An 18,994-nucleotide genomic window follows, 5' to 3' on the forward strand; every position below is an offset into this window, starting at 1 on the left:
CAGTCATTGCCTTAACCAAGAGGATTGAGGTTAACATAATCAGGGATAAGTCATGTGGGTATCGTGTACCTCCTAATATGATGCAGTAAGAAAGTATTCTCTAAAATCCATAACTCCAATCTAATCACAGGAATGCATCAGACAGACCCCATTTGGTGGACATTCTACAAACCACCTGACTTCAAAAGTGTCAAGGTTATGAAAAACCAGTGAAGACTGAGGAACTGTCACCAATTAGAGGAAACTAGGGAGACATGACAGTCGAATGCATGGTGGTATTCTGGGTTAGATTCTGGGACAGAAAAAGGTTATTAGTGGGAAAACTGGTGGAATCTGATTCAAGTCTGTGGTTTAGTTAATATGGTTGTACCCATGTTAATTCCATAGTTTTAATAAATGCACCATGATTATATAAGATTCTCACTTTAGGAAGAGCTGGGGAAAGGGTATCTGAGAACTCCCTGTACTATCTTTGCAATTCTTCCGTAAACCTACAATTACTTCAAAATAAAAGATTTTTAAGTTATCCATATACTAAGTACACCCACACTGGACTTGTATATAAGAAATTAAATTCTCTTGTGTTAAGCCTTTGAAATTCAGAGGGTTTTTCTTAATTGAAATTAGTGTCATCCTAATGTACTGTTGATCATAATTATTAAGCAGAATCCTTTCAAATTAATTCTGTTCCATGAACACATATTTGACCACTCAATCAAGAAGAGATTGCATATTTGTTGTAAGTTGTTGTAAGAGATCCAGAAAAAGTTGACCAGCTGCTCTCTTTTTGTAATTGGTTCTCCAAAATTAAACTCTAAATTAGTCTCCACTTTTTTCTATGTTTGTTATTTTTATCTTCACAGCTATATTATAAGTACAATAAGATCCTTGAGATGAGAGCAACCAGAGGACCCTGAAAGGTAAACTTGAGCAGAACCTTGAATGACAGGGAAGACCAGGCATCATAAATTCAGATGCCTTTGGGGGCCAGGCAGGTGATATGCATGTCTGAATGAGGCCTACTAGGAACTGGAAAATGCATGTTCACCTAGAGCTTTGTCAGTATAGAATTGTTAACATCATGCTGATCAAGTGAAAGAAGTTTGCCATTTAGAATGGTCTAAGTGTAAGAGACTATGCCTAGTGATGGTGATCCCACTGGGAGGAGAAACCAGAATGCCTTTCTAGCAGAGGAATCTCAGGGTGAAAAGTCTACTTATACTTAAGCAAAGCACGTTCAGAGGGTCATGGCACTCTAGCCTGGTGTTTAAGGAGAGAAGGTAGCATGCCTAGGGCATTAGACCCGGAAGAGATTTTGGTGATCTTGTAGCTAAGTAGTGACTCTGCAGGGCCTAGGGGCTCATAGAACCCTCCCGAAGCCTGGGGAGAGGGGCTTCTGAAATTTACCTCCCAGATCTGTTGAAAATCATGTCAAAAATACGTTTGAAAAGCATTGATCTAAGAGCCCGAAGTCTTTTCATATTATAAAGAGGCCCAAGATATTGAAGTGACTTGTTCCAAATTTATCTGGATTTCCTTAGATTTGACCTGCAAATCTGGCCCCAAAGTCAGTACTCTTTCTACTATATGCCTGTGGAGGTCTGGACAGGACTGGAACAAATTTGCTCCTTGGGAGAACCCCACTTTTATTTTATTTTTCTATTCTATTCTATTCTATTCATCTTTTGCCCTCTGAGTTTCATGTTAGGTGCTGATCTGGAATCAAGAATTTAGGAAGGAAGGTAAGACTTTGAATTATTTTCATCCATTCCCTAGGTGAATAAAACATCTGAGAGCAGGTTTTAGTACAGAGTAAAGAGCAATGGATATTTGAGCGATGGGCAGTAACAACACAAACAACAATAACAATACCTTATGTTTATTGAATAGTTGCTATGTGTTCAGCACTGCCCCAAGCACCTTACAAATATTTTCTCACTTAACCCTCACAACAACCCTATTTAGTAACTATTATTATCCCCATTTAATAGGAATGAAAGTAACACCTAATTAGAGAGGTTAAGTAATTATCCCAAAGTCTAATTATATAGTTTTTAATCTATTATTGGAACCTCTTAGGTAGCAGCTAAGCATGAATAAATCTATGTATTCCCCTTTGCTGTTTCCTCCAGAGCTGTATTTGCTGCCGTGAGAACCCTAGCCTTCTGTTGACGGGATGGTTGCTTCCAGCAACCCCCACTCCACCCTCCTCCAGATAGGCTTTAAAAAAATGGGCCCTTCCTGATTCTCATAAAAAGGGGTTAGCAGATGTAGGTAAAAATGTTCCTGTGGAGCTAGCATCTCTATGTCAAGGCAGGAGAGCCACAATAACACTAAGAATGAGGGAGCCCAGTTGTAGTCTGCCTCCATCAAATGACTCAGATAGTTTTCAGATGTGGTAGGTGGGATGAAACTCAAAGCTTGTTGGACTTCAAACATTTCCTCCTCTGTTTAATACATCCTGTGTGTTCTCCAGGGGAAATGCAATCCCTTATGCTTCTGTGATTCAACACAGTTGTTGCTTTTAAGTATGTTTGAAATCCCAGAGGTCCCTTGGGCAAATCCTTTTAAGCGAGAGAGCTACATTTTACTGAATCAGATAACTCAATTTTGAGTTCCAAGAAACTTGGGTTGTGATTTGAAACTTCCAACCATTAAAGTATGAGCTGGCGCAAAAGGTGGAAAAGCGCATCTCGTCTTTGCTTGTCTGACAACAGAAGGGTGAGAATGTTCCCTCAGCCACCATTTCAATGTATAGGAGGGTAGGGAGCGGGAAATATACAGCAGGAAAAGTGAGTTCCCACACAGCCAGAGTAGAAGACTTAGTTCCTGCTTCTTCTCTCTCATCCACTGGAGAAGGAAGTCCCAAGATTAAAACTCCTTGGTTGTAGCTTGATAGTGTTTGGACCACAACTTCCCATGGTACGCTGGCAGTGATTACTGTTTGAGTTTGAATCTAGTCTCTGCCACTTTCAAACTGTGTGACTTCTGGATCCACTTAATCTCTCTGTGCTTTAGTTTTCTTACATGGAAAATGAAAATAATAATAGTTCCAACCTGGGGCGCCTGGGTGGCTCAGTCACTTAAGTGTCTGACTTCAGCTCAAGTCATGAACTCACAGTTTGTGAGTTCAAGTCCCGCATTGGGCTCTGTGCTGACGGCTTGGAGCCTGGAGCCTGCTTCAGATTCTGTGTCTCCCTCTCTGCCTTCTCTGTCTCCCACTCACCCTCTGTCTCTCTCTCCTTCAAAAAATTAATAAATGTTAAAAAAATTAAATAATAGTTCCAACCTCATTAGGTTGTTGAGGGTATTTGATGAGTTAATCGTGGGAAGTGCATAAACCATGCCTGTCACGTTGTAAGAACTCAGTAAAGGTTAATGGTAGTAAAGCTTTAGTAATCTGTTCCTAAGAGGTTCTGGGGACCCCAAAGAATCCTAAAGCTCTAGAACTCTAGACATGATTTTGTCTCTCAGGCAGTCTCCAAATCATGGGGGGCTGGTTCACAAATACACTGGCCCTTTAGAGGACATTCAAGAATGGTCTGACCTATTATGACTATGGGTGTGGTCTCCACCCTATTCCTCCAGGATCATTGTAGAGTCTTCTGATACTACTTCAGACTCTAAATATGGATACTAAAAAAAGAAATGCTGTAACATGACATGTCACTGTAATTCAAACCACATGGTAATGTGGGTAGAATGTTAGCTGATTGTTAAGCAGGATGGTGATACAACCCAGGTAATGCTAATGGAAGTTGCACTTGAGGAAGATATAGATGTTGAATGTGCGGTCACAGTGCTAACTAAGATACTGGGGGCCGAAGAGGTCCTGCATTGTATTTCTGGTCATTAAAGAGAAGTCACACAGTATTTGATAAACACTTTCTAAGCACCTATTATGCACTGAGTATGTTGTGAGACAGTTATTTCCACAAATATTTATTGAGCACCTACTATGCACCAGCATACTTCTAGGTCTTAGGTATACAACAGTGGGTAAAATAGGCCAAAACCCCTGCCCAAATGCAAGTTCTATTTTAGTGGAAGAGACAGACTACCGATAAGGTAAATAACTAAACTGGTATGATGGATGGCAATAAGTGCTGAGGTTAAAATAAAAATGAGGGAGGGAATGGAGATAGAGAGGGTCAGATGTGGAGTAGTGATCGCTTTCTAGATAGAACTGAAAGAGGTGAGGGAGTATGCCATGTGGATACTTACAGAAGAAATATTCTAGGCAGAGAAAAGAGCGATACAAAGGCCCCAAGGAAGAATTGTGCCTCGGATGGTCAGAGAATGGCAAGAAAGCTTTGGGGTCTTGAGTGGTAGGGGATGAGGTTAGAGATGTGGTGCCTGACCAAATCACAAAGGGTCTTGCACATTATTGTAAGGACTTTGGCTTTTACAGTATGAGCTAGGAAGCCATTGTAGGGTTGTTAAGTGAAGGAATGATATGTTCTGCTGATGTTTGATGGGATTATTTGGGTGCTGTGTTTAGAATCAAAATGAAGAAGGCAAGGACAGAGGAAGACAGACCAGTTAGGAGGTTACTGCAACAATCCAAGCAAGACATAACCATTGCTTGGGTCGGAGTGGTAGCAGGAAAGCTGGTAAGAACTGGTCAGATTCCAGATCTATTTTGAAAGTAGATCCATCAGGATTTTCTGATGAATTTAATGTACAGTGTGAGGATGAGAGGAGTCAAGGATGCCTTCAAGGTTTCTGGCCTGAACGACTGGAAGATTAGAATTATCATTTACTCTTCTAGTGGTGCTAGGGAGACTTCAAGAGGAAGAGGTTCGGAGAAGAAGACCAGGAGTTTGTTCAATTTGCACATGAAATGCCTATTAACATCCAGATGGAGATGTCAGGCAGGCCCTTGGGTGTATGCATCTGAAGTGCAGGAGAAGGTCTGAGATGGAGATAAAATTTAGGGGGTCATGAACCTATAGGGAGTATAGAAATCTAGGAGATTGAATGAGATCATCAAGATAGTGAGTGTATCCAGAAAAACGACATTCAAAGATGAAGTCCTGTGGCTTCATTTAAAGGTCGGTGGGATGAGAAGGAGGTAGCAAGGGATGGAAAAGAAGCAACCAATAGGTAGGAAGCAAGCAGGAGAGTATGGTGTCCTGGAAGCCACGTGAAGGAAGTGTCTCAACAGGAAGAGTCGTCAATTCAGTAAAATGCTGCTGATCTAGCAAGTAAAATGCAAATGTAGAACGCACTACTGGATTTAGCAATATGGAGGTCATCCAAACTGTGTAGTTTTAGGGAGGAGTGATGGATGATCTGGAAGAGATAATAAGGAGGAAAGAAGACACTACCTCACATCTAGACCCAGTGAAGATGAAGGGTCTGGGAGATGGAACGGCTACTGTTTGAGGAGGCATCTGAGGAAAGGTAAGTTTCACTTAGAGTAAAAAAGTGAAGGGAATAGTCAAAGAAGTGTAAGGGGATATGAGGCATTTGGCTGATGATTGATAGATGCTTGGCAGAAAGTTCCAGTTCTTTCAGGAGATGGGTCTGTGGGAGGGGAGATGGTTGCAGAAAAGGCAGTGTTTAAACCATAAGGAGACTAGAAGCCAGGTGATAGGGGATGGCTGGGAACCCTAGATGTCTTCCAGTGACTGACACAGAACATGTTGTTCTGAAGCAGACTGTGCTAGTAAGTGTCAGGCAGCTTGAGAGGAGTGATGGGGATGTATAGAATTGGGGAGCCACTGCTTGACTTCTATGGGTGGAGGATGAAGCCTGCGTAAAGGAAACCTTGCCCCTAGCATGTGGGCTTCCTCTTTCTGGTGGAGGACTAGAGACTCAAGGAGGGGTGACCTTACATTGAACTCACAGGAAATCTCTTGACCCCTGGTGATGGTCGTTTGCCCAGCCAATACAAGAGACATTCTTGCAGGGATGAGTGCAGCCATGGCAGCCTCTGACATATACCTCCCCACTTGAGCTGGTGAGGGGTTGTCATTACCCATTGGCATACTGGGCAGCCACTTTTGCCCAATCCCCACTTCCAGGCTTCTGTGGCCGAAAGTCAACACAGAAGCATTCTCTCAATCGCTGGATCATCTCTATTTTATAGGAACATTTCCCGCAGTTGTTCTCTGCCAGCTTTGTTCCAAACGTGTCCAAATGTATTTTCATGTGGCTGGAAGTGTTTAAACATTCTGACATTTCAATCACGTAATACGGCTGAATGAACTTCCATGGTATTTGGCACAGCAGTGTTGCTTAATTCTTTTCTGACTGTGATCACCAAGCAGGAGCCTAAGAAGTGGCAGGTACTCCCTAGGGAGATACAGAAGGCGTATGTCTGCTCCTGATTGCAGAGCACCATTGATGCAAAGCTGTTCTCTTGAGTCCGGTGGTGAATGGTGGGTATTACATTGCCCGAAAATCACAAGAGACTAGGAACTTTGAGAAGTCTGAAGTCTTGAGGGCACTCATACAACTTTTTAAAAATTTTTTCTCAAGATGTTCCAAAGTGCTTTGCACCTGATTCACCTTCTTCGAGCTTCAACCCTAACATGGACATATTGCCAGCTTACCAACACACAAAGTAACTTATCCAAATTATACAGAGAGCTTACATGTGTCTACCACTTACCAATTTAGCAATTAAAGGCCTGGAAGTATATTTTCAGATTTGATAATAAGGGTAAGATATTATAGTCTTCATTTTCCAGATGAGCAAATTTCTACAACTCCTCAGGTGGGACTTATTTTCACCAAACGATACCATTTATTTATTAATTCACTCATTTACTCAATATACCCTTATTTGGCCCTAGTATGAGCTCTTCAATATTTTCACAGCCAATACATCTGTTTAAGGTTTGAACATTTGCACATTTTAAACAAATAACGACTCAATTCTTACTCTATGTGATACTCCCTCAAGACCTATTTTTTAAGGAGGACACAAAGATAGCTAGAATATGGACTCTGCTATAAAGGAGCTCAAAGTCACATTTACAATATTTATTCTGAACTTCTCAGCTGAAACCCAAGCTGACATGTGTATTAATCCAACAATGTTTCTTGGTGTCTGTACTGCTTAAGGTAACCTTAGATGCTGCAACATACAAATCCAAATGTATATAATGCTTCAGACACAACAGAAATTTCTTTCTTTCTCATGTGCAGTCCAAAGTGGGTGGTCCAACTGGTGGGCAGCAATCTTCCAAGTAGCAATTCGGGGAGCCGGGCTTCTTCGATCTTCAGCGTGTAGCTTCGGAGCTTGTTGGGCTCATTTGCATCAAGTCAGTAGCATCAGAAGCAACATGGAGGGTGGCATGTGGGAGGTTTTTATGGGCCAGATATGAAAGTGGAACACAAGAGTTCCTGGTTCATTCTGGTGGCTAAGCCTTAGTCACGTGACCACAACTAACCTCAAGAGAGGCTGAAAAATGTGATCTAGCTGTGTACTCAGGGAGATAAGAAAAAAGCTTTGATGAGCAGCAGCCATTCTCTGCCATTGTGTGTGTGTGTGTGTGTGTGTGTGTGTGTGGCTTTCGGCATAGGAGGGTTTATCTGGAGCAAGATGGATACAAGTAAGGGAGCAGAAAGCTAGACCAGTGCCCTCCCCAGTAGACTTCTGAGCTGTGCTGAGAGAGATGAGTTATGGTCATTTCCAAGGTATATCTCTTCTTCATGAGGGTGATTCATGTTTGAGCTAGGAGTGTGAAAGAATCCCCCAAGGTGGGGGAACTTAGCTTCAACTTCAAGTTCTTCTTGTCTCTAGTGCATTTATTCTTCTGAAGTTCTGTCTGCCCATATGATTAATCCGATGATCTCCTGCCCTCCAGCTTTGGTACTACTTCTGGCTCCTGAAGGCTTTTACAGAAAAGACTTTCCTTGACTCTTCTGATCTTGGATCACATGCAGTCTTATCCTTCAGATCAATCTAAGCCTATGGGACAGAAAGAAATTATTAAATTGAATTCTGTCATATGTTTGTTAACAGGCTTAGTCAGTTGGTTGATCACACAATAATAGAGTTCTTTCTGAAGTTCTAACAACTCATTACTGTCCCCAGGAAAACCACTTCATGTTTCTATATCTCTAGTTCTCCTTCTAGGGTGTGTGTGTGGGGGGGGGAGAGAAATGACATTTTACACATCATATCTATCTTGAGGACCCACAGTGGTTTCCCAGTAAATGCAGTCGACATACTAGCTTTCCATTAAAAGTAATTCTGAGGTCTTCTGCAAATCCAAAAGTACCAGCCAAGGGTTCCTTACTGCTGAGTTTGTGATCACTTCCAAGTTTTGGCTGAGGGCAAAAAAAATAGCCTCCTCACACTTTTTACTTTATAATTGGATGTTAAAATAGAAATTTCTGCTGAGACACTAATAGATACCAGATACCAAAATGACATGTGAGATAAACTTTCCTACAGGATTTGCAGAAAGAAATGGCGAAAACCCACAATTAGGAGTTTTGTGACTCACTCACAACATGGGGAGAAAGGGTCGAGGGTTAGAGTTGAGAGGGAGATTTTTTTAGACATGATTTATTTGAGAAAGTTCTGTTGAGAAGGCCAGGAAATACTTCCTTCTTTACCTCAGATCACGAGAGAGGGGCTTTCCAGAAACCATTTGGCAGGGTAATATGTGTTGCCCATCGTTCAAGGGGAGACACAGTAGATTAACATCTACTTCGTACCTGGAATGGATAGACTAACTGCTCTAGTCTAGTAGCTGCATTGGGTGGACCAAGGGCCAACAGTTCTGGAATCTATTGGAGAAAAGGATGCATAAGTGTTTACCGTGAAACAGATTTGGACGTGTGTGTGTGTGTGTGTGTGTGTGTGTGTTTGAGAAAGAGAGAGAGAGAGAGAGGGAGGGAGAGAGAGAGAAGCAAAGAGATGAGACAGGAGAGAGTCCATCACCTGGGGCAAGAGAACCTCCAAGCATTTGGTGGGGGGAGACATTGCAGTTGCAAAAGGCCCGTGTACCCCCACCCCCAGCTATATACTTCTCCCTCTTCCCACACCCGTGCAGGGGGCATGAAGGACAAGGAGAAGAGCTGGGGAAAGAAAATGAAGAAGCACTATTTCTTCTCCAGATAAAAAGCTGATCATGTCTCTCCCCCACCTTACCCCCTGCTCCAGGCTTCCTACCAGCATCCGGTCATGTTCAAAATTTTCATCACCACACGGACCTGGAAATTTTGGTTACTGCTAATTACTAAAAAGAGAATGTGTTTTGGACTTAAAGTAACCATAAGAATTTGTATTACCTAAGCACTCCAGAAAAGAAATGGGGCTCCCCAGTATTTTGTCTAGGGGCTGGGAAGGAATTATCCTTCTGAATAAATGTAAGGGAGCAGGAGGAGACAAAAAATAAAGTTACCGTCTATTTATGTGACTACGTGGTTACAGCCCCTTCAGAATACATTGGGAATGTTCGTGATCCCTCTCCATGATACATACCCTGGAAAGAGGCAGATTGTTTTCTTTTACGGACACGTGAATACCACCCAATGTGTATCGTATCCCTTTTCCTCACCCTTTTCTCAGAGGAAATGGAGACGTCCTCATTTCCATTACCTGCACTTATTATTTTGCCCACAATGCTTAAAGGCATTATTTTGGAGTCAATTTCTAAATGTTGAGATGCTTAATTAAATAAATGCATGCAAATTTTAGGTTCTTTTTTTTCCCTGCTTAAACAAACGACCACAAATCTATTGCTTCCAAATTGTGCTTTGCTCCAGCATTTAGCCATAGTTGTGAGCATATTAGTACCGCACTCTGAAATGACACAATTGTTTCGGCATCAGGCTCCATTTCAAAAGATACTTCATATGCCGGTAGGTCTCCAAGGGATTTATTTCCTCTCTCTCCTTATTTACTTATTTTCTTTCTTTGTATTGCGGTAAAATTCAAGGCTGAGGAAGAGCTAGCTCTCTGAATCCCAGCCTGGGAGTAAATAATTCAGCACAGTGTGGCACAGAAAATGCTTCCCTCTGCCTCATTTTTTCAAAACTTGTGTCTGTGTGGATTCAAGATCATGCTGAGTGCTCTGATATAGAGCAGGGCAGATGTCCTGGCTGAATCGAGAGATACAAACTCAGTGAAGTGTAAGTCATGGGACAATTGGCTGTTCTCAAAACTTGATGGAAAATGACACCGCTTTGAAGCTTTTGTTTTTCGGTGAAGTAAGAGCTATTAGGTGTCTTTTGCAGCCAGGTCAGAGCAATAAACAGACATACTATGCAAAACAGGGTGAGTGCTTTCTGGCTACTTTCCTTGCAGATCGTGTTCCTTTTTTGCTTTTGGATTGACGGCTCAGAGTCCTGGGTACAAATCATTGGTTAACTTCCAACTGATATGTTAGTTGCGCTGATTCCCCCAGCAGTTTGGCAATATATCTTTCCCACTCCCTTCCCCAGAACCTTAAAAAATTATCAAAATTTACCTCCTGCATTTAACTACACATTCCACTGCCCGGTATGGTATTTGTTCAACAGTGCTATAACCTTCAAAACCACCATGCTGGCTTGATTTTGTACGTGATCGAGTAGAATTGTTTGGAAATAACAGCTTAGGGCACTGTATTAAGTGGGTTGAGACCACAGAGCTGATGAGCACCATCCTGCAAATGACAATGTAGCAGGTGTTGTCGATGCCCCGCCCACACCCAGTTCACTGCACTCAAAATGACTTCCAACTGCCAACATCCACATCTCCGGGTCAGGAGGCCATGTCCCAAGCCACGGATGGTCACTCTGCCTGTGCACGTGGCTGGCTGGATGTGTCAGGAATTAACACTCCCCAAGAGCAACTCTCAACCAATGATACTCAGGAGTCGGTATACAAATGTTCCAGATCCTTTGCCTCTCGAACGGGATGCTCCTGAGATGTGTGGTGGTAGTAGGTGATAATACCTACTAAGACTCAAATCCTTATCTCCCTGAGTTTGCTTTTCAGGAACCCAAACAAAAACCAAAAGGCCAGTCATACCCCACTTAAAGCCTGTGAAGGACTTCAAACTCCAAGTATATGAGGATAATTCTTTTATTTTCATTTCCTTAAGTTCATTTGAGAGAGACAGAGAGAGTGAGCTGGGGAGGGGCAGAGAGAGAAAGGGACAGAGGATCTGAAGCGGGCTCCGACAGCACAGAGCCCGACAGGGGGCTTGAACTCGCAGACTGCGAGATCGTGACCTGATCCGAAGTCGGACCCTTAACTGACTGAGCCACCAGGCACCCTGAGGATAATTCTTTTAAACAAACGTGTCCTGGGGATGGAGGAGTGCCCCTCCTCCCGCCGTACAACTCTGTTGTGTCTTTCCTTCCCTGTTCTGTTCAGGGCCACTGCAGTGTGGCCAGAAATGGAAGCTGCTCTAAGTTCTAAACCATCCTTTTAACTCATCTCTGTCCCTCCAGCGTCTCCTCCCTCCCATCTGCCCTGTATCCCACTGTCATGCCAGTTCTCTTAATACCCCATTTTCAGGTATTGCTCCTTGTTCAGAAATCTGCAACGGCCTCCTAATGGGACAGCAACAACGAAAAATGTCTCTGCCTCACCCTAAGCCTCCCTTGTATGCTGGGAAGAGAAGTTGGCTGTTTATTGTCCCAGCCCCCTTCCTGCTGACCCGTGGCTTGACCCGATCTGCATTGATCTGCATTCCTCCCCGAAGGCCACAGCTCCTGTTAGATACCCGTTGGTACTATAGCTCTCCCTTAAGGTTATTTAACCACTCTGTCCCCTTGACCCTCCAGGCTACGTTCTCATTCTGGGGTACCTCACCATCGCTTGTTAGTTCTCTCTGGTAAGCTGTCTCTAGTTATCCTTTTGACCGTACTCTGGTTTCTGCCAGGTCCCTGGGCAATCCCAGGGCTAATGGAGAAATCAGGAGTTCTGGATTCCAGACTTGCCTCTGTCACTTTCTGTCTGGCGTGACCGACAAGACACAATCTAACTAACAATCTTAGTTACCTGAGGGTTTTTGAGCCTTCTATTCCTTATCTGTTAATGGGAATAATAAGGCCTACACAGCATGTCTCATAGGGTTGCGATGTTGATACAATTTAGTTTTATGCTGCAAAAGATATTGTCTTATAAATGTGGAGACTGCATACATCTAAGGTTTTGTTATTGCCACATATAGAGAAGAATCTTGAGCGAAACTCAAAAAACACATTACCAGAAAAGGGAAGAAACCAGGAATGAGGTCACAGAAGGAAATGGACGACTCGAGAGAAACATCCATGCCACTTATAAGTCACTTATGCCAGTGATTCATCTGGTGCCGTCCTCACTCAGGGCCCCAAGCACAGGGCAACCCTGTGTGTGTTGCCATAGCAACTGCCAGCCAGAATCTGGAAATTCCAGCAGCTTACGATATCAATCATCATGAGAAAAGGGGTCAGAGCAAACTGCAAAAAATGTATATCATGGAGGCCATAGAAAGAGGAACTGTAGTAGAGACAGTCTGTAGAAGTTCTCAAAATATTGGTCCTGGTCCAGCAGCCAGGGAACTTATTACACATGCAGAGTCTTGAGCCCCACGCAAGATGCACTGAATTAGAAACTCCAGGGGTGGGGCCCAATACTGTGTTTTTGTAAGCTTTCTGAGTGATTTAGATGCATGCTAAAATTTGAGAACCACTGCTCTAAGGGTCAGGAAATGTAGCTTCAACTCCCAATGTCCAAACATGCAAGGGTGTGCATGATAAAGAGACTACAAGCAAAGTTCGAAAATAGAAGGCAAATATCTCATAATTTCCCTGTGGTTTACCTGAGTAGGAATGGTGACTAAAATACAGTAGTGGAAAGTCTGACCGTATTCGTTTTCCATTTCTGCATGACAAATGACCACAAATTTACTAACTTAAAACAACACACATTCATTATCTCACAGTTTCTGTGGGTCACAAGTCTGGGCATGATTTAACAGGGTCCTCTGCTTTAGTCTCTCACAAACTTGCAATTAGGGTATTGGCCAGGACTGGGTTCCCATCAGAGGCTTGACTGGAGAAGGATTTTCCACCAAGTTCCCTTGCATTGTTGCCAGACTTCATTTCCTTATGGCTATAGGGTTCATGGAAGCTTGCTTCTTCAAAGTCAGTAGTGGAGAGAGAAACTTCTGGCTAAATGGAGTTTAATATAACATCACACAATCATGGGAGTGACAACCTATCACCTTGACACATTCTATTGGTTTAGAAATAAGTCAGAGGTTTCACCCACACACAAGCAGAGGATAGAGAATTATACAAGGGTGTGAACAGAGGGAGGTGAGGATCTTAAGAGCCATGTTAAAGTCTTCTATGGTCTTCCCTCTGCCCCCCAGTGATTATTCATGTCTCTCTCACATGGAAAATACATTTACCCATGTCCAAAGTTTCCCAAAAATCTCATGGCATTAAAGCATCAGCCTAAAGTCCAAAATCTCCTAATTTAAATCAGGTCCAAGTATAGAGGAGGCTCCTGGGTGTCATGACTTAAGCACAGCCCTGGAGCTACAATTGCTTTCCATCTGCAGATCTGTGAAACTAAAGAGACACATTACCTGCTCTCAGCATATCCAACGTACAATGGTGAGAAGGCACAGCACAACAGCTGTAGACATTGAAGTTCAAAAAGGGACAAAATGGGGGCACCTGGGTGGCTCAGTCAGTTGAGAATCCGACTCTTGATTTGGGCTCAGGTCATGATCCCAGAGTTGTGGTACCGAACCCTGTGTCAGGCTCCATGCTCAGTGTGGATTCTCTCTCTCCCTCCCTCTACCCCTCTCCCTACCCTCTAAAAAAAAAAAAAAAAAAAAGACAAAATGGAAAGTAAAAAGCAGTCAGTCAATGGTCCACAGCCATATTGAAATCCAGCCAGGTAAATAATGCAAGTTACTTGATTAGATTTCAGTCTGGGAATCATTCTTCATGGCTCAGCTCCACCCTCTGGGCTCTTGGTTCTGTGGTCATTGTCCTTCCTTTTTCATGAAAGCTAGCATGTGTTTTCAGCTTATTAGTTTTATCAGCCTGCTTCCTGCCAGTGTGATTTTGGGGATCCAACAACCTCTCCATTTTGTACTCTCTTTTTCCTTTTCAGTTCAAGCTGGCAGTGTTTATTATGAAACAATTTTCTCAGGAACTTTGTGGGTGTTCCATGGATTTCAAAGGGGTTTACTCCAGTAGACAAAAGCCACACCCACAGATTTTTTTCCAAACAATCCCTTCTCTATTTGGACCTCTTGTTGAGAGGGCATAGAAGCTTTTGAGAAAGCCTCCAGTTTGATTGAGAGGATCTATGATCCTCCCTCCATTTCTTGAAACAATCCTTTGTATGACTGAACACTCTGACTTTTTTACCTTTCTGATGTTCTAGCAAGAGCTTGTACGGTTCCACTCTTCAACATTTTCTCTAGATGAAGCTGTCTTAACATTAGCATCTTTTTTTGCCATCTGAAAAGACTGGGTTTCCAAGATCATCAAGTCCTCTTTCTTTTTTGTTCTTCCCTCAATTTATTTCTCTCCTCTCACATTTTACTCCAAGCACCAAGAAGAAACTAGGCAATACCTTTAACACTTCACTGGTGGATCTCCTTAGTTAGATAATCCAGTTCACCACTTATAAGTTGTGCTTTGCATATAACAATAGGAAATCATTTTTCTGAGCCTTCAGCCCCTACATAACAAAGATTCTCCTTTTCGCTTCCTAAAACATACTCCTTACTTCATCTGAGCCCTCACCAACAGCATCCTCCAGTTCCAGATTTCTACTGGAAAAATCTACTAGCAGTCTAGCAGTCTGCTCAAGGCAATTTAGGCTTTCTCTATAATGTTCCTCCAGATTCTTCCAGAGTCTATCTACTGCTAAGTTGCAAAGCCTACTTTTTGTACCAAAATATGTATTGGTTTTCTATCACTGAGTAACAAATTACCATGAAATTAGGAACTTAAAACAAGATTCAGTTGTTATCTCAGTTTCTGTAGATCAGAAGTTAAGATATTGCTTACTTTGGTCCTCTGTTTAGGGTATCACAAGGCTGAAATCAAAGGATCAGCCAGGAATCAGAGGTTTGAGTGGGGAATAATTTAATTCCTAACTCCCTCAGGCTACCAGAAGAATTCATTTTCTTGGGGCTGTAGGATTAATAGAATCTTGCTTCTTCAAAGCCAGCAATGAAGAGAGAGAGAGAGACAGAAAAAGAAAGAGACCACTAGCAAGATGGAGTCTTATATAATGTAACATAAACATTGGGATGACATCCATCACATTTGTCATATTTTATTGATCAGAAGCAAGTCATAGGTTTTACACACATTCCAAAGGAGAGGATTATATAAGGACATGAACACAAGAAGATAGAGATTATTAGAGTCACCTTAAAATCTGTTTGCCACACTGAACTTTTTCAAAATAGAACAAACATAATTTTCAGGGGAAGAACCCCTTCACGTTAAGAACATGTGTAAATTAAAACCTAGGAGCTCAAGGGTGGGTGGAAAGAGAAAAGCAATTAAGTACGGAAAGAAATTTTTTTTTATGTTTGTTTATTTATTTACTTTGAGAAAGAGAGAGAGAGACAGAGAGAGCGAGCTGGGGAGGGGCAGAGAGAGGGAGAGAAGAGAGAATCCCAAGCAGGCACCGCACTGTCAGCATAGAGCCTGATGCTGGGCTCAAACCCACAAACTGTGAGATCATGACCTGAGCCAAAATCTAGAGTTGGACGCTTAACTGACTGAGCCACCCAGGTGCCCCTGGAAAGAAAATTTTTAAAAAGTTTCACTATAGATTACTAAGGGAGGTGTGGAGGATGCCTTGCTAATAAAGATGATGTAGAAAGAAGGAAAATATCCTGAAGGATAAACTGGTTAGGGAAAGATATGTAGGTGAGGCAGGACTTAAAATGTACTTTGGATGATGGATAGTATTTAGAGATGAAGGTAGCATTTCATCACGTAGTGAAGGCATGAAGACCACTTGGAGCTGAGAACCAACATGGAACATTGAAGGGACAGCTAGGAGACTGAAGTCATTCGATGGTTCTCTAACGTGGCTACACATTGGAATCATCTGGAAACATAAAAAAATACTGATTCCAGGCCCATCAGTTTGTTCTCTATAGTTGTCTTGGTTTTCCTCTTCCCCCCACCCATGTTCATTTGTTCCGTTTCATAAATTCCACATATGAGTGAAATCATATGGTATGTGTCTTTCCCTGATGTATTTCACTTAGCGTAATACTCTAAAAATACAGAAGGATTCACGAATTTGTGTGCCATCCTTGCCCAGGGGACCATGCATATCTCTGTATCGTTCCAATTTTAGTATATGTGCTGCCGAAGTGAGCATTCTTTCTAGTTTCTTAAGGTTGAAACTGATGCCATTGATTTGAGACCTTTCTCCTTTTCTAATATAGGTGTTTAGTGCCATAAATTTTCTCTAAATATTATTTAGTGACATCCCACAAAAAGTTGTGCTTTCATTTTTATTTGGTTTAAAATACTTTTTAATTTCTCTTTTTATTTCTTTTTTGACCCATGAGTATTTTAGAAGTGGACTAGTTTCCTAATATTTAGGGATTTTCTGGAAATTTTCCTATTATTAATTTCTAATTTAATTCCATTGTAGTCAGAGAATGTACTTTGTAGGTATGAACACTTTAAATTTATTGAGACAACTATTTTAGGGCCCATCATATGCTCACCTTGGTAAATGTTCCATGTGTCCTTGACAAAAACTATTGTCTTTGGGTGGCATGTTCTGTATAAACATCAATTTGGTCATTTTGGTTAGCATTACTGTTAGGCTTTTTGTTTCTATCCTTAGTGATTTTCTGTATACTTGGTCTATCAATTATTGAGAGGGGATATTGAAATTGTTTAGTGTATGGGTGGATTTATCTAGTTCTTCTTGACATTCTATCAGTTTTGTTTCATGTATTTTGAGACTCTGTTATTAGGTGCATACATATTTTTGATTTTTTACATACTCTTGATAAAGTGATCCTTTATCATTGTGAAATGATGTTCTTTGTCCATGGCAGTATTCTTTGTTCTGAAATCGACTTTGTCTGATATTAATATTGACACCGAAGTTTTCTTCTTATCAGTGTTAGGATGGTATATGTTTTTTCCATACTTTTACTTTGGAACTGTTTGTGTATTTATATTTGAAATGTTTTCTTGTAGGCAGCATGTAATCAAATCTTACTTTTAAAATCACATCTGATATCTCCACTTTTTAATTGAGACACTGAGACTACTTACACTTAATATGATTGTTGATACTGTTAGGTTTAAACTTATCTTCCTGCTATTCGATTTCTATTTGTTCCATCTGGTCTGTGTTCTCCTTTTCCTTTTTTTCTGCCTTCTTTTAGATTAATTGAATATTTTTTATGATTCCACTTTCTCTCCTGAGTTGGCTTCACTCTGCTTTTTTTTTTTAATTTTAGTGGTTGCTTTGGTGTTTATAGTATACAACTTGAACTCATCACAGTTTGCCTTAAAATGGTATTATACCACTTCACATATAGTATAAGAACTTAACAAAAGTATATTTCTTGCCTCCTAACTTCTGTATTGTTGTTGGCATACATTTTACTTTTACATATGTTATAAACACTGAACTACATTGTTATTATGTTAAATAGTCCATTTTGACTTAAAAATCCTTAAAGACAAGACAAACATCTTATAAATTTACCCATGTAGTTACAATTTCCAGGTCTTGTCATTTCCTTATATAGATTTTTTTAAAGAATTCTCTCCTCTCAGTTTTTTTAAGCTTTATTTATTTGAGTAATCTTGAACTTGAACTTGAACTCACAACCCCAAGATCAAGAGTCAAATGCTCCTCCAACTGAGCCACCCAGATGCCCCTCTTCGTATAGATTTCTATTGCCATCTGGTATCATTTACCTTCTGTCAGAATGACTTCCTTTAACACTGCTTATAGTGCATGTGTACTGGTGATAAATTCTCTCAGCTTTTGTATCTGAAAGATTTTTATTTTGCCTTCCTTTTTGAGAGATATTTTCACTGGCTGTAGAATTCTAAATTGACCTTTTTTACTTCCAATAAAATATTGCTTCGTCTTCTCACTTGGTTTTCCCCCCACAAGAAATTTGCTGTCATCTTGATTTTTGCTTCTCTGTATATATGCTTTTTTTCTCACTGTTCTTAAGTTTTTCTCTTTATCACTGATTTTGCAAATTTATTGTCATATGCTTTGCACTATTTGCTTTCATCTTTCTTGTGTTTGGGGTATGGTAAGTTTCTTGAATCTCTGGGTCAATATTTTTCATAAAACTTGGATTTGGAGGCCATTATTTTTTCAAATTATCTTTATTCTCCTACTTTCTTTTCAGAAATTTCAATTACACATGGGTTAATACACTTGCTGTTGCTCACAACTAATGGGTGCTCTTTTTACTTTTTTAATGTTTATTATTATTTTTATTATTGTTATTATTATTGAGAGAAAGACAAAGATAGGGAGGGATGGAGGGAGGGGCAGAGAGAGGATGAAACAGAAGATCTGAAGCAGGCTCTGCACTGACAGTAGACAGCCCAATGTGGGGCCCGAACTCATGAACTAGGTATGAAATCATGACCTGAGCTGAAGTTGGACGCTTAACCGACCAAGCCACCCAGGCACCCCTTACTTTTTAAAATTATTTTTTTCTATGTGTGCTTTATTTTGCTATGTCTTTGAATTCTGCAAATCGTTTCTCCTCCAATGACTAATCTGCCATTAATCCTATTTTGCATCTCTGACATTGCTGTTTTTATTTCCAGAATTTTGATTTGGATTTCTGTTATATCTTCCATATCTCTACTTAAGTTTTGAACATATGAAAGACAGTTATAATAACAGTTTTAACATCATTGTTTACATATTCTAATCAGTTTACCTGTTCTGGGTCAGTTTTGATTATGTGATTGTTTTTGTCATTATAGGTCATGTTTCCCTGTTTTGTTTTTCTTTTTGTTTTTGCAAGCCTGGCAATTTTTGATTAAATGC

General features: G+C 40.9%; 1 long non-coding RNA gene and 1 other non-coding gene across 2 annotated transcripts in view; one reads left to right on the top strand and one right to left on the bottom strand.

The window, feature by feature from the left end:
- Window positions 1-18,994, top strand: part of LOC145714546 (uncharacterized) — a 120,424-nt gene that overhangs the window by 12,978 nt on the left and 88,452 nt on the right. The gene's annotated exons all lie outside the window — the stretch shown is intronic.
- On the bottom strand, window positions 16,214-16,318 carry LOC145714740 (U6 spliceosomal RNA). The gene has a single exon (XR_014136957.1). It is a non-coding gene; the product is annotated as a U6 spliceosomal RNA (small nuclear RNA).

The sequence above is a fragment of the Panthera onca genome, chromosome X, assembly GCF_046562875.1.
Source record: "Panthera onca isolate mPanOnc1 chromosome X, mPanOnc1 haplotype 2, whole genome shotgun sequence".
NCBI lineage: Eukaryota > Metazoa > Chordata > Mammalia > Carnivora > Felidae > Panthera > Panthera onca.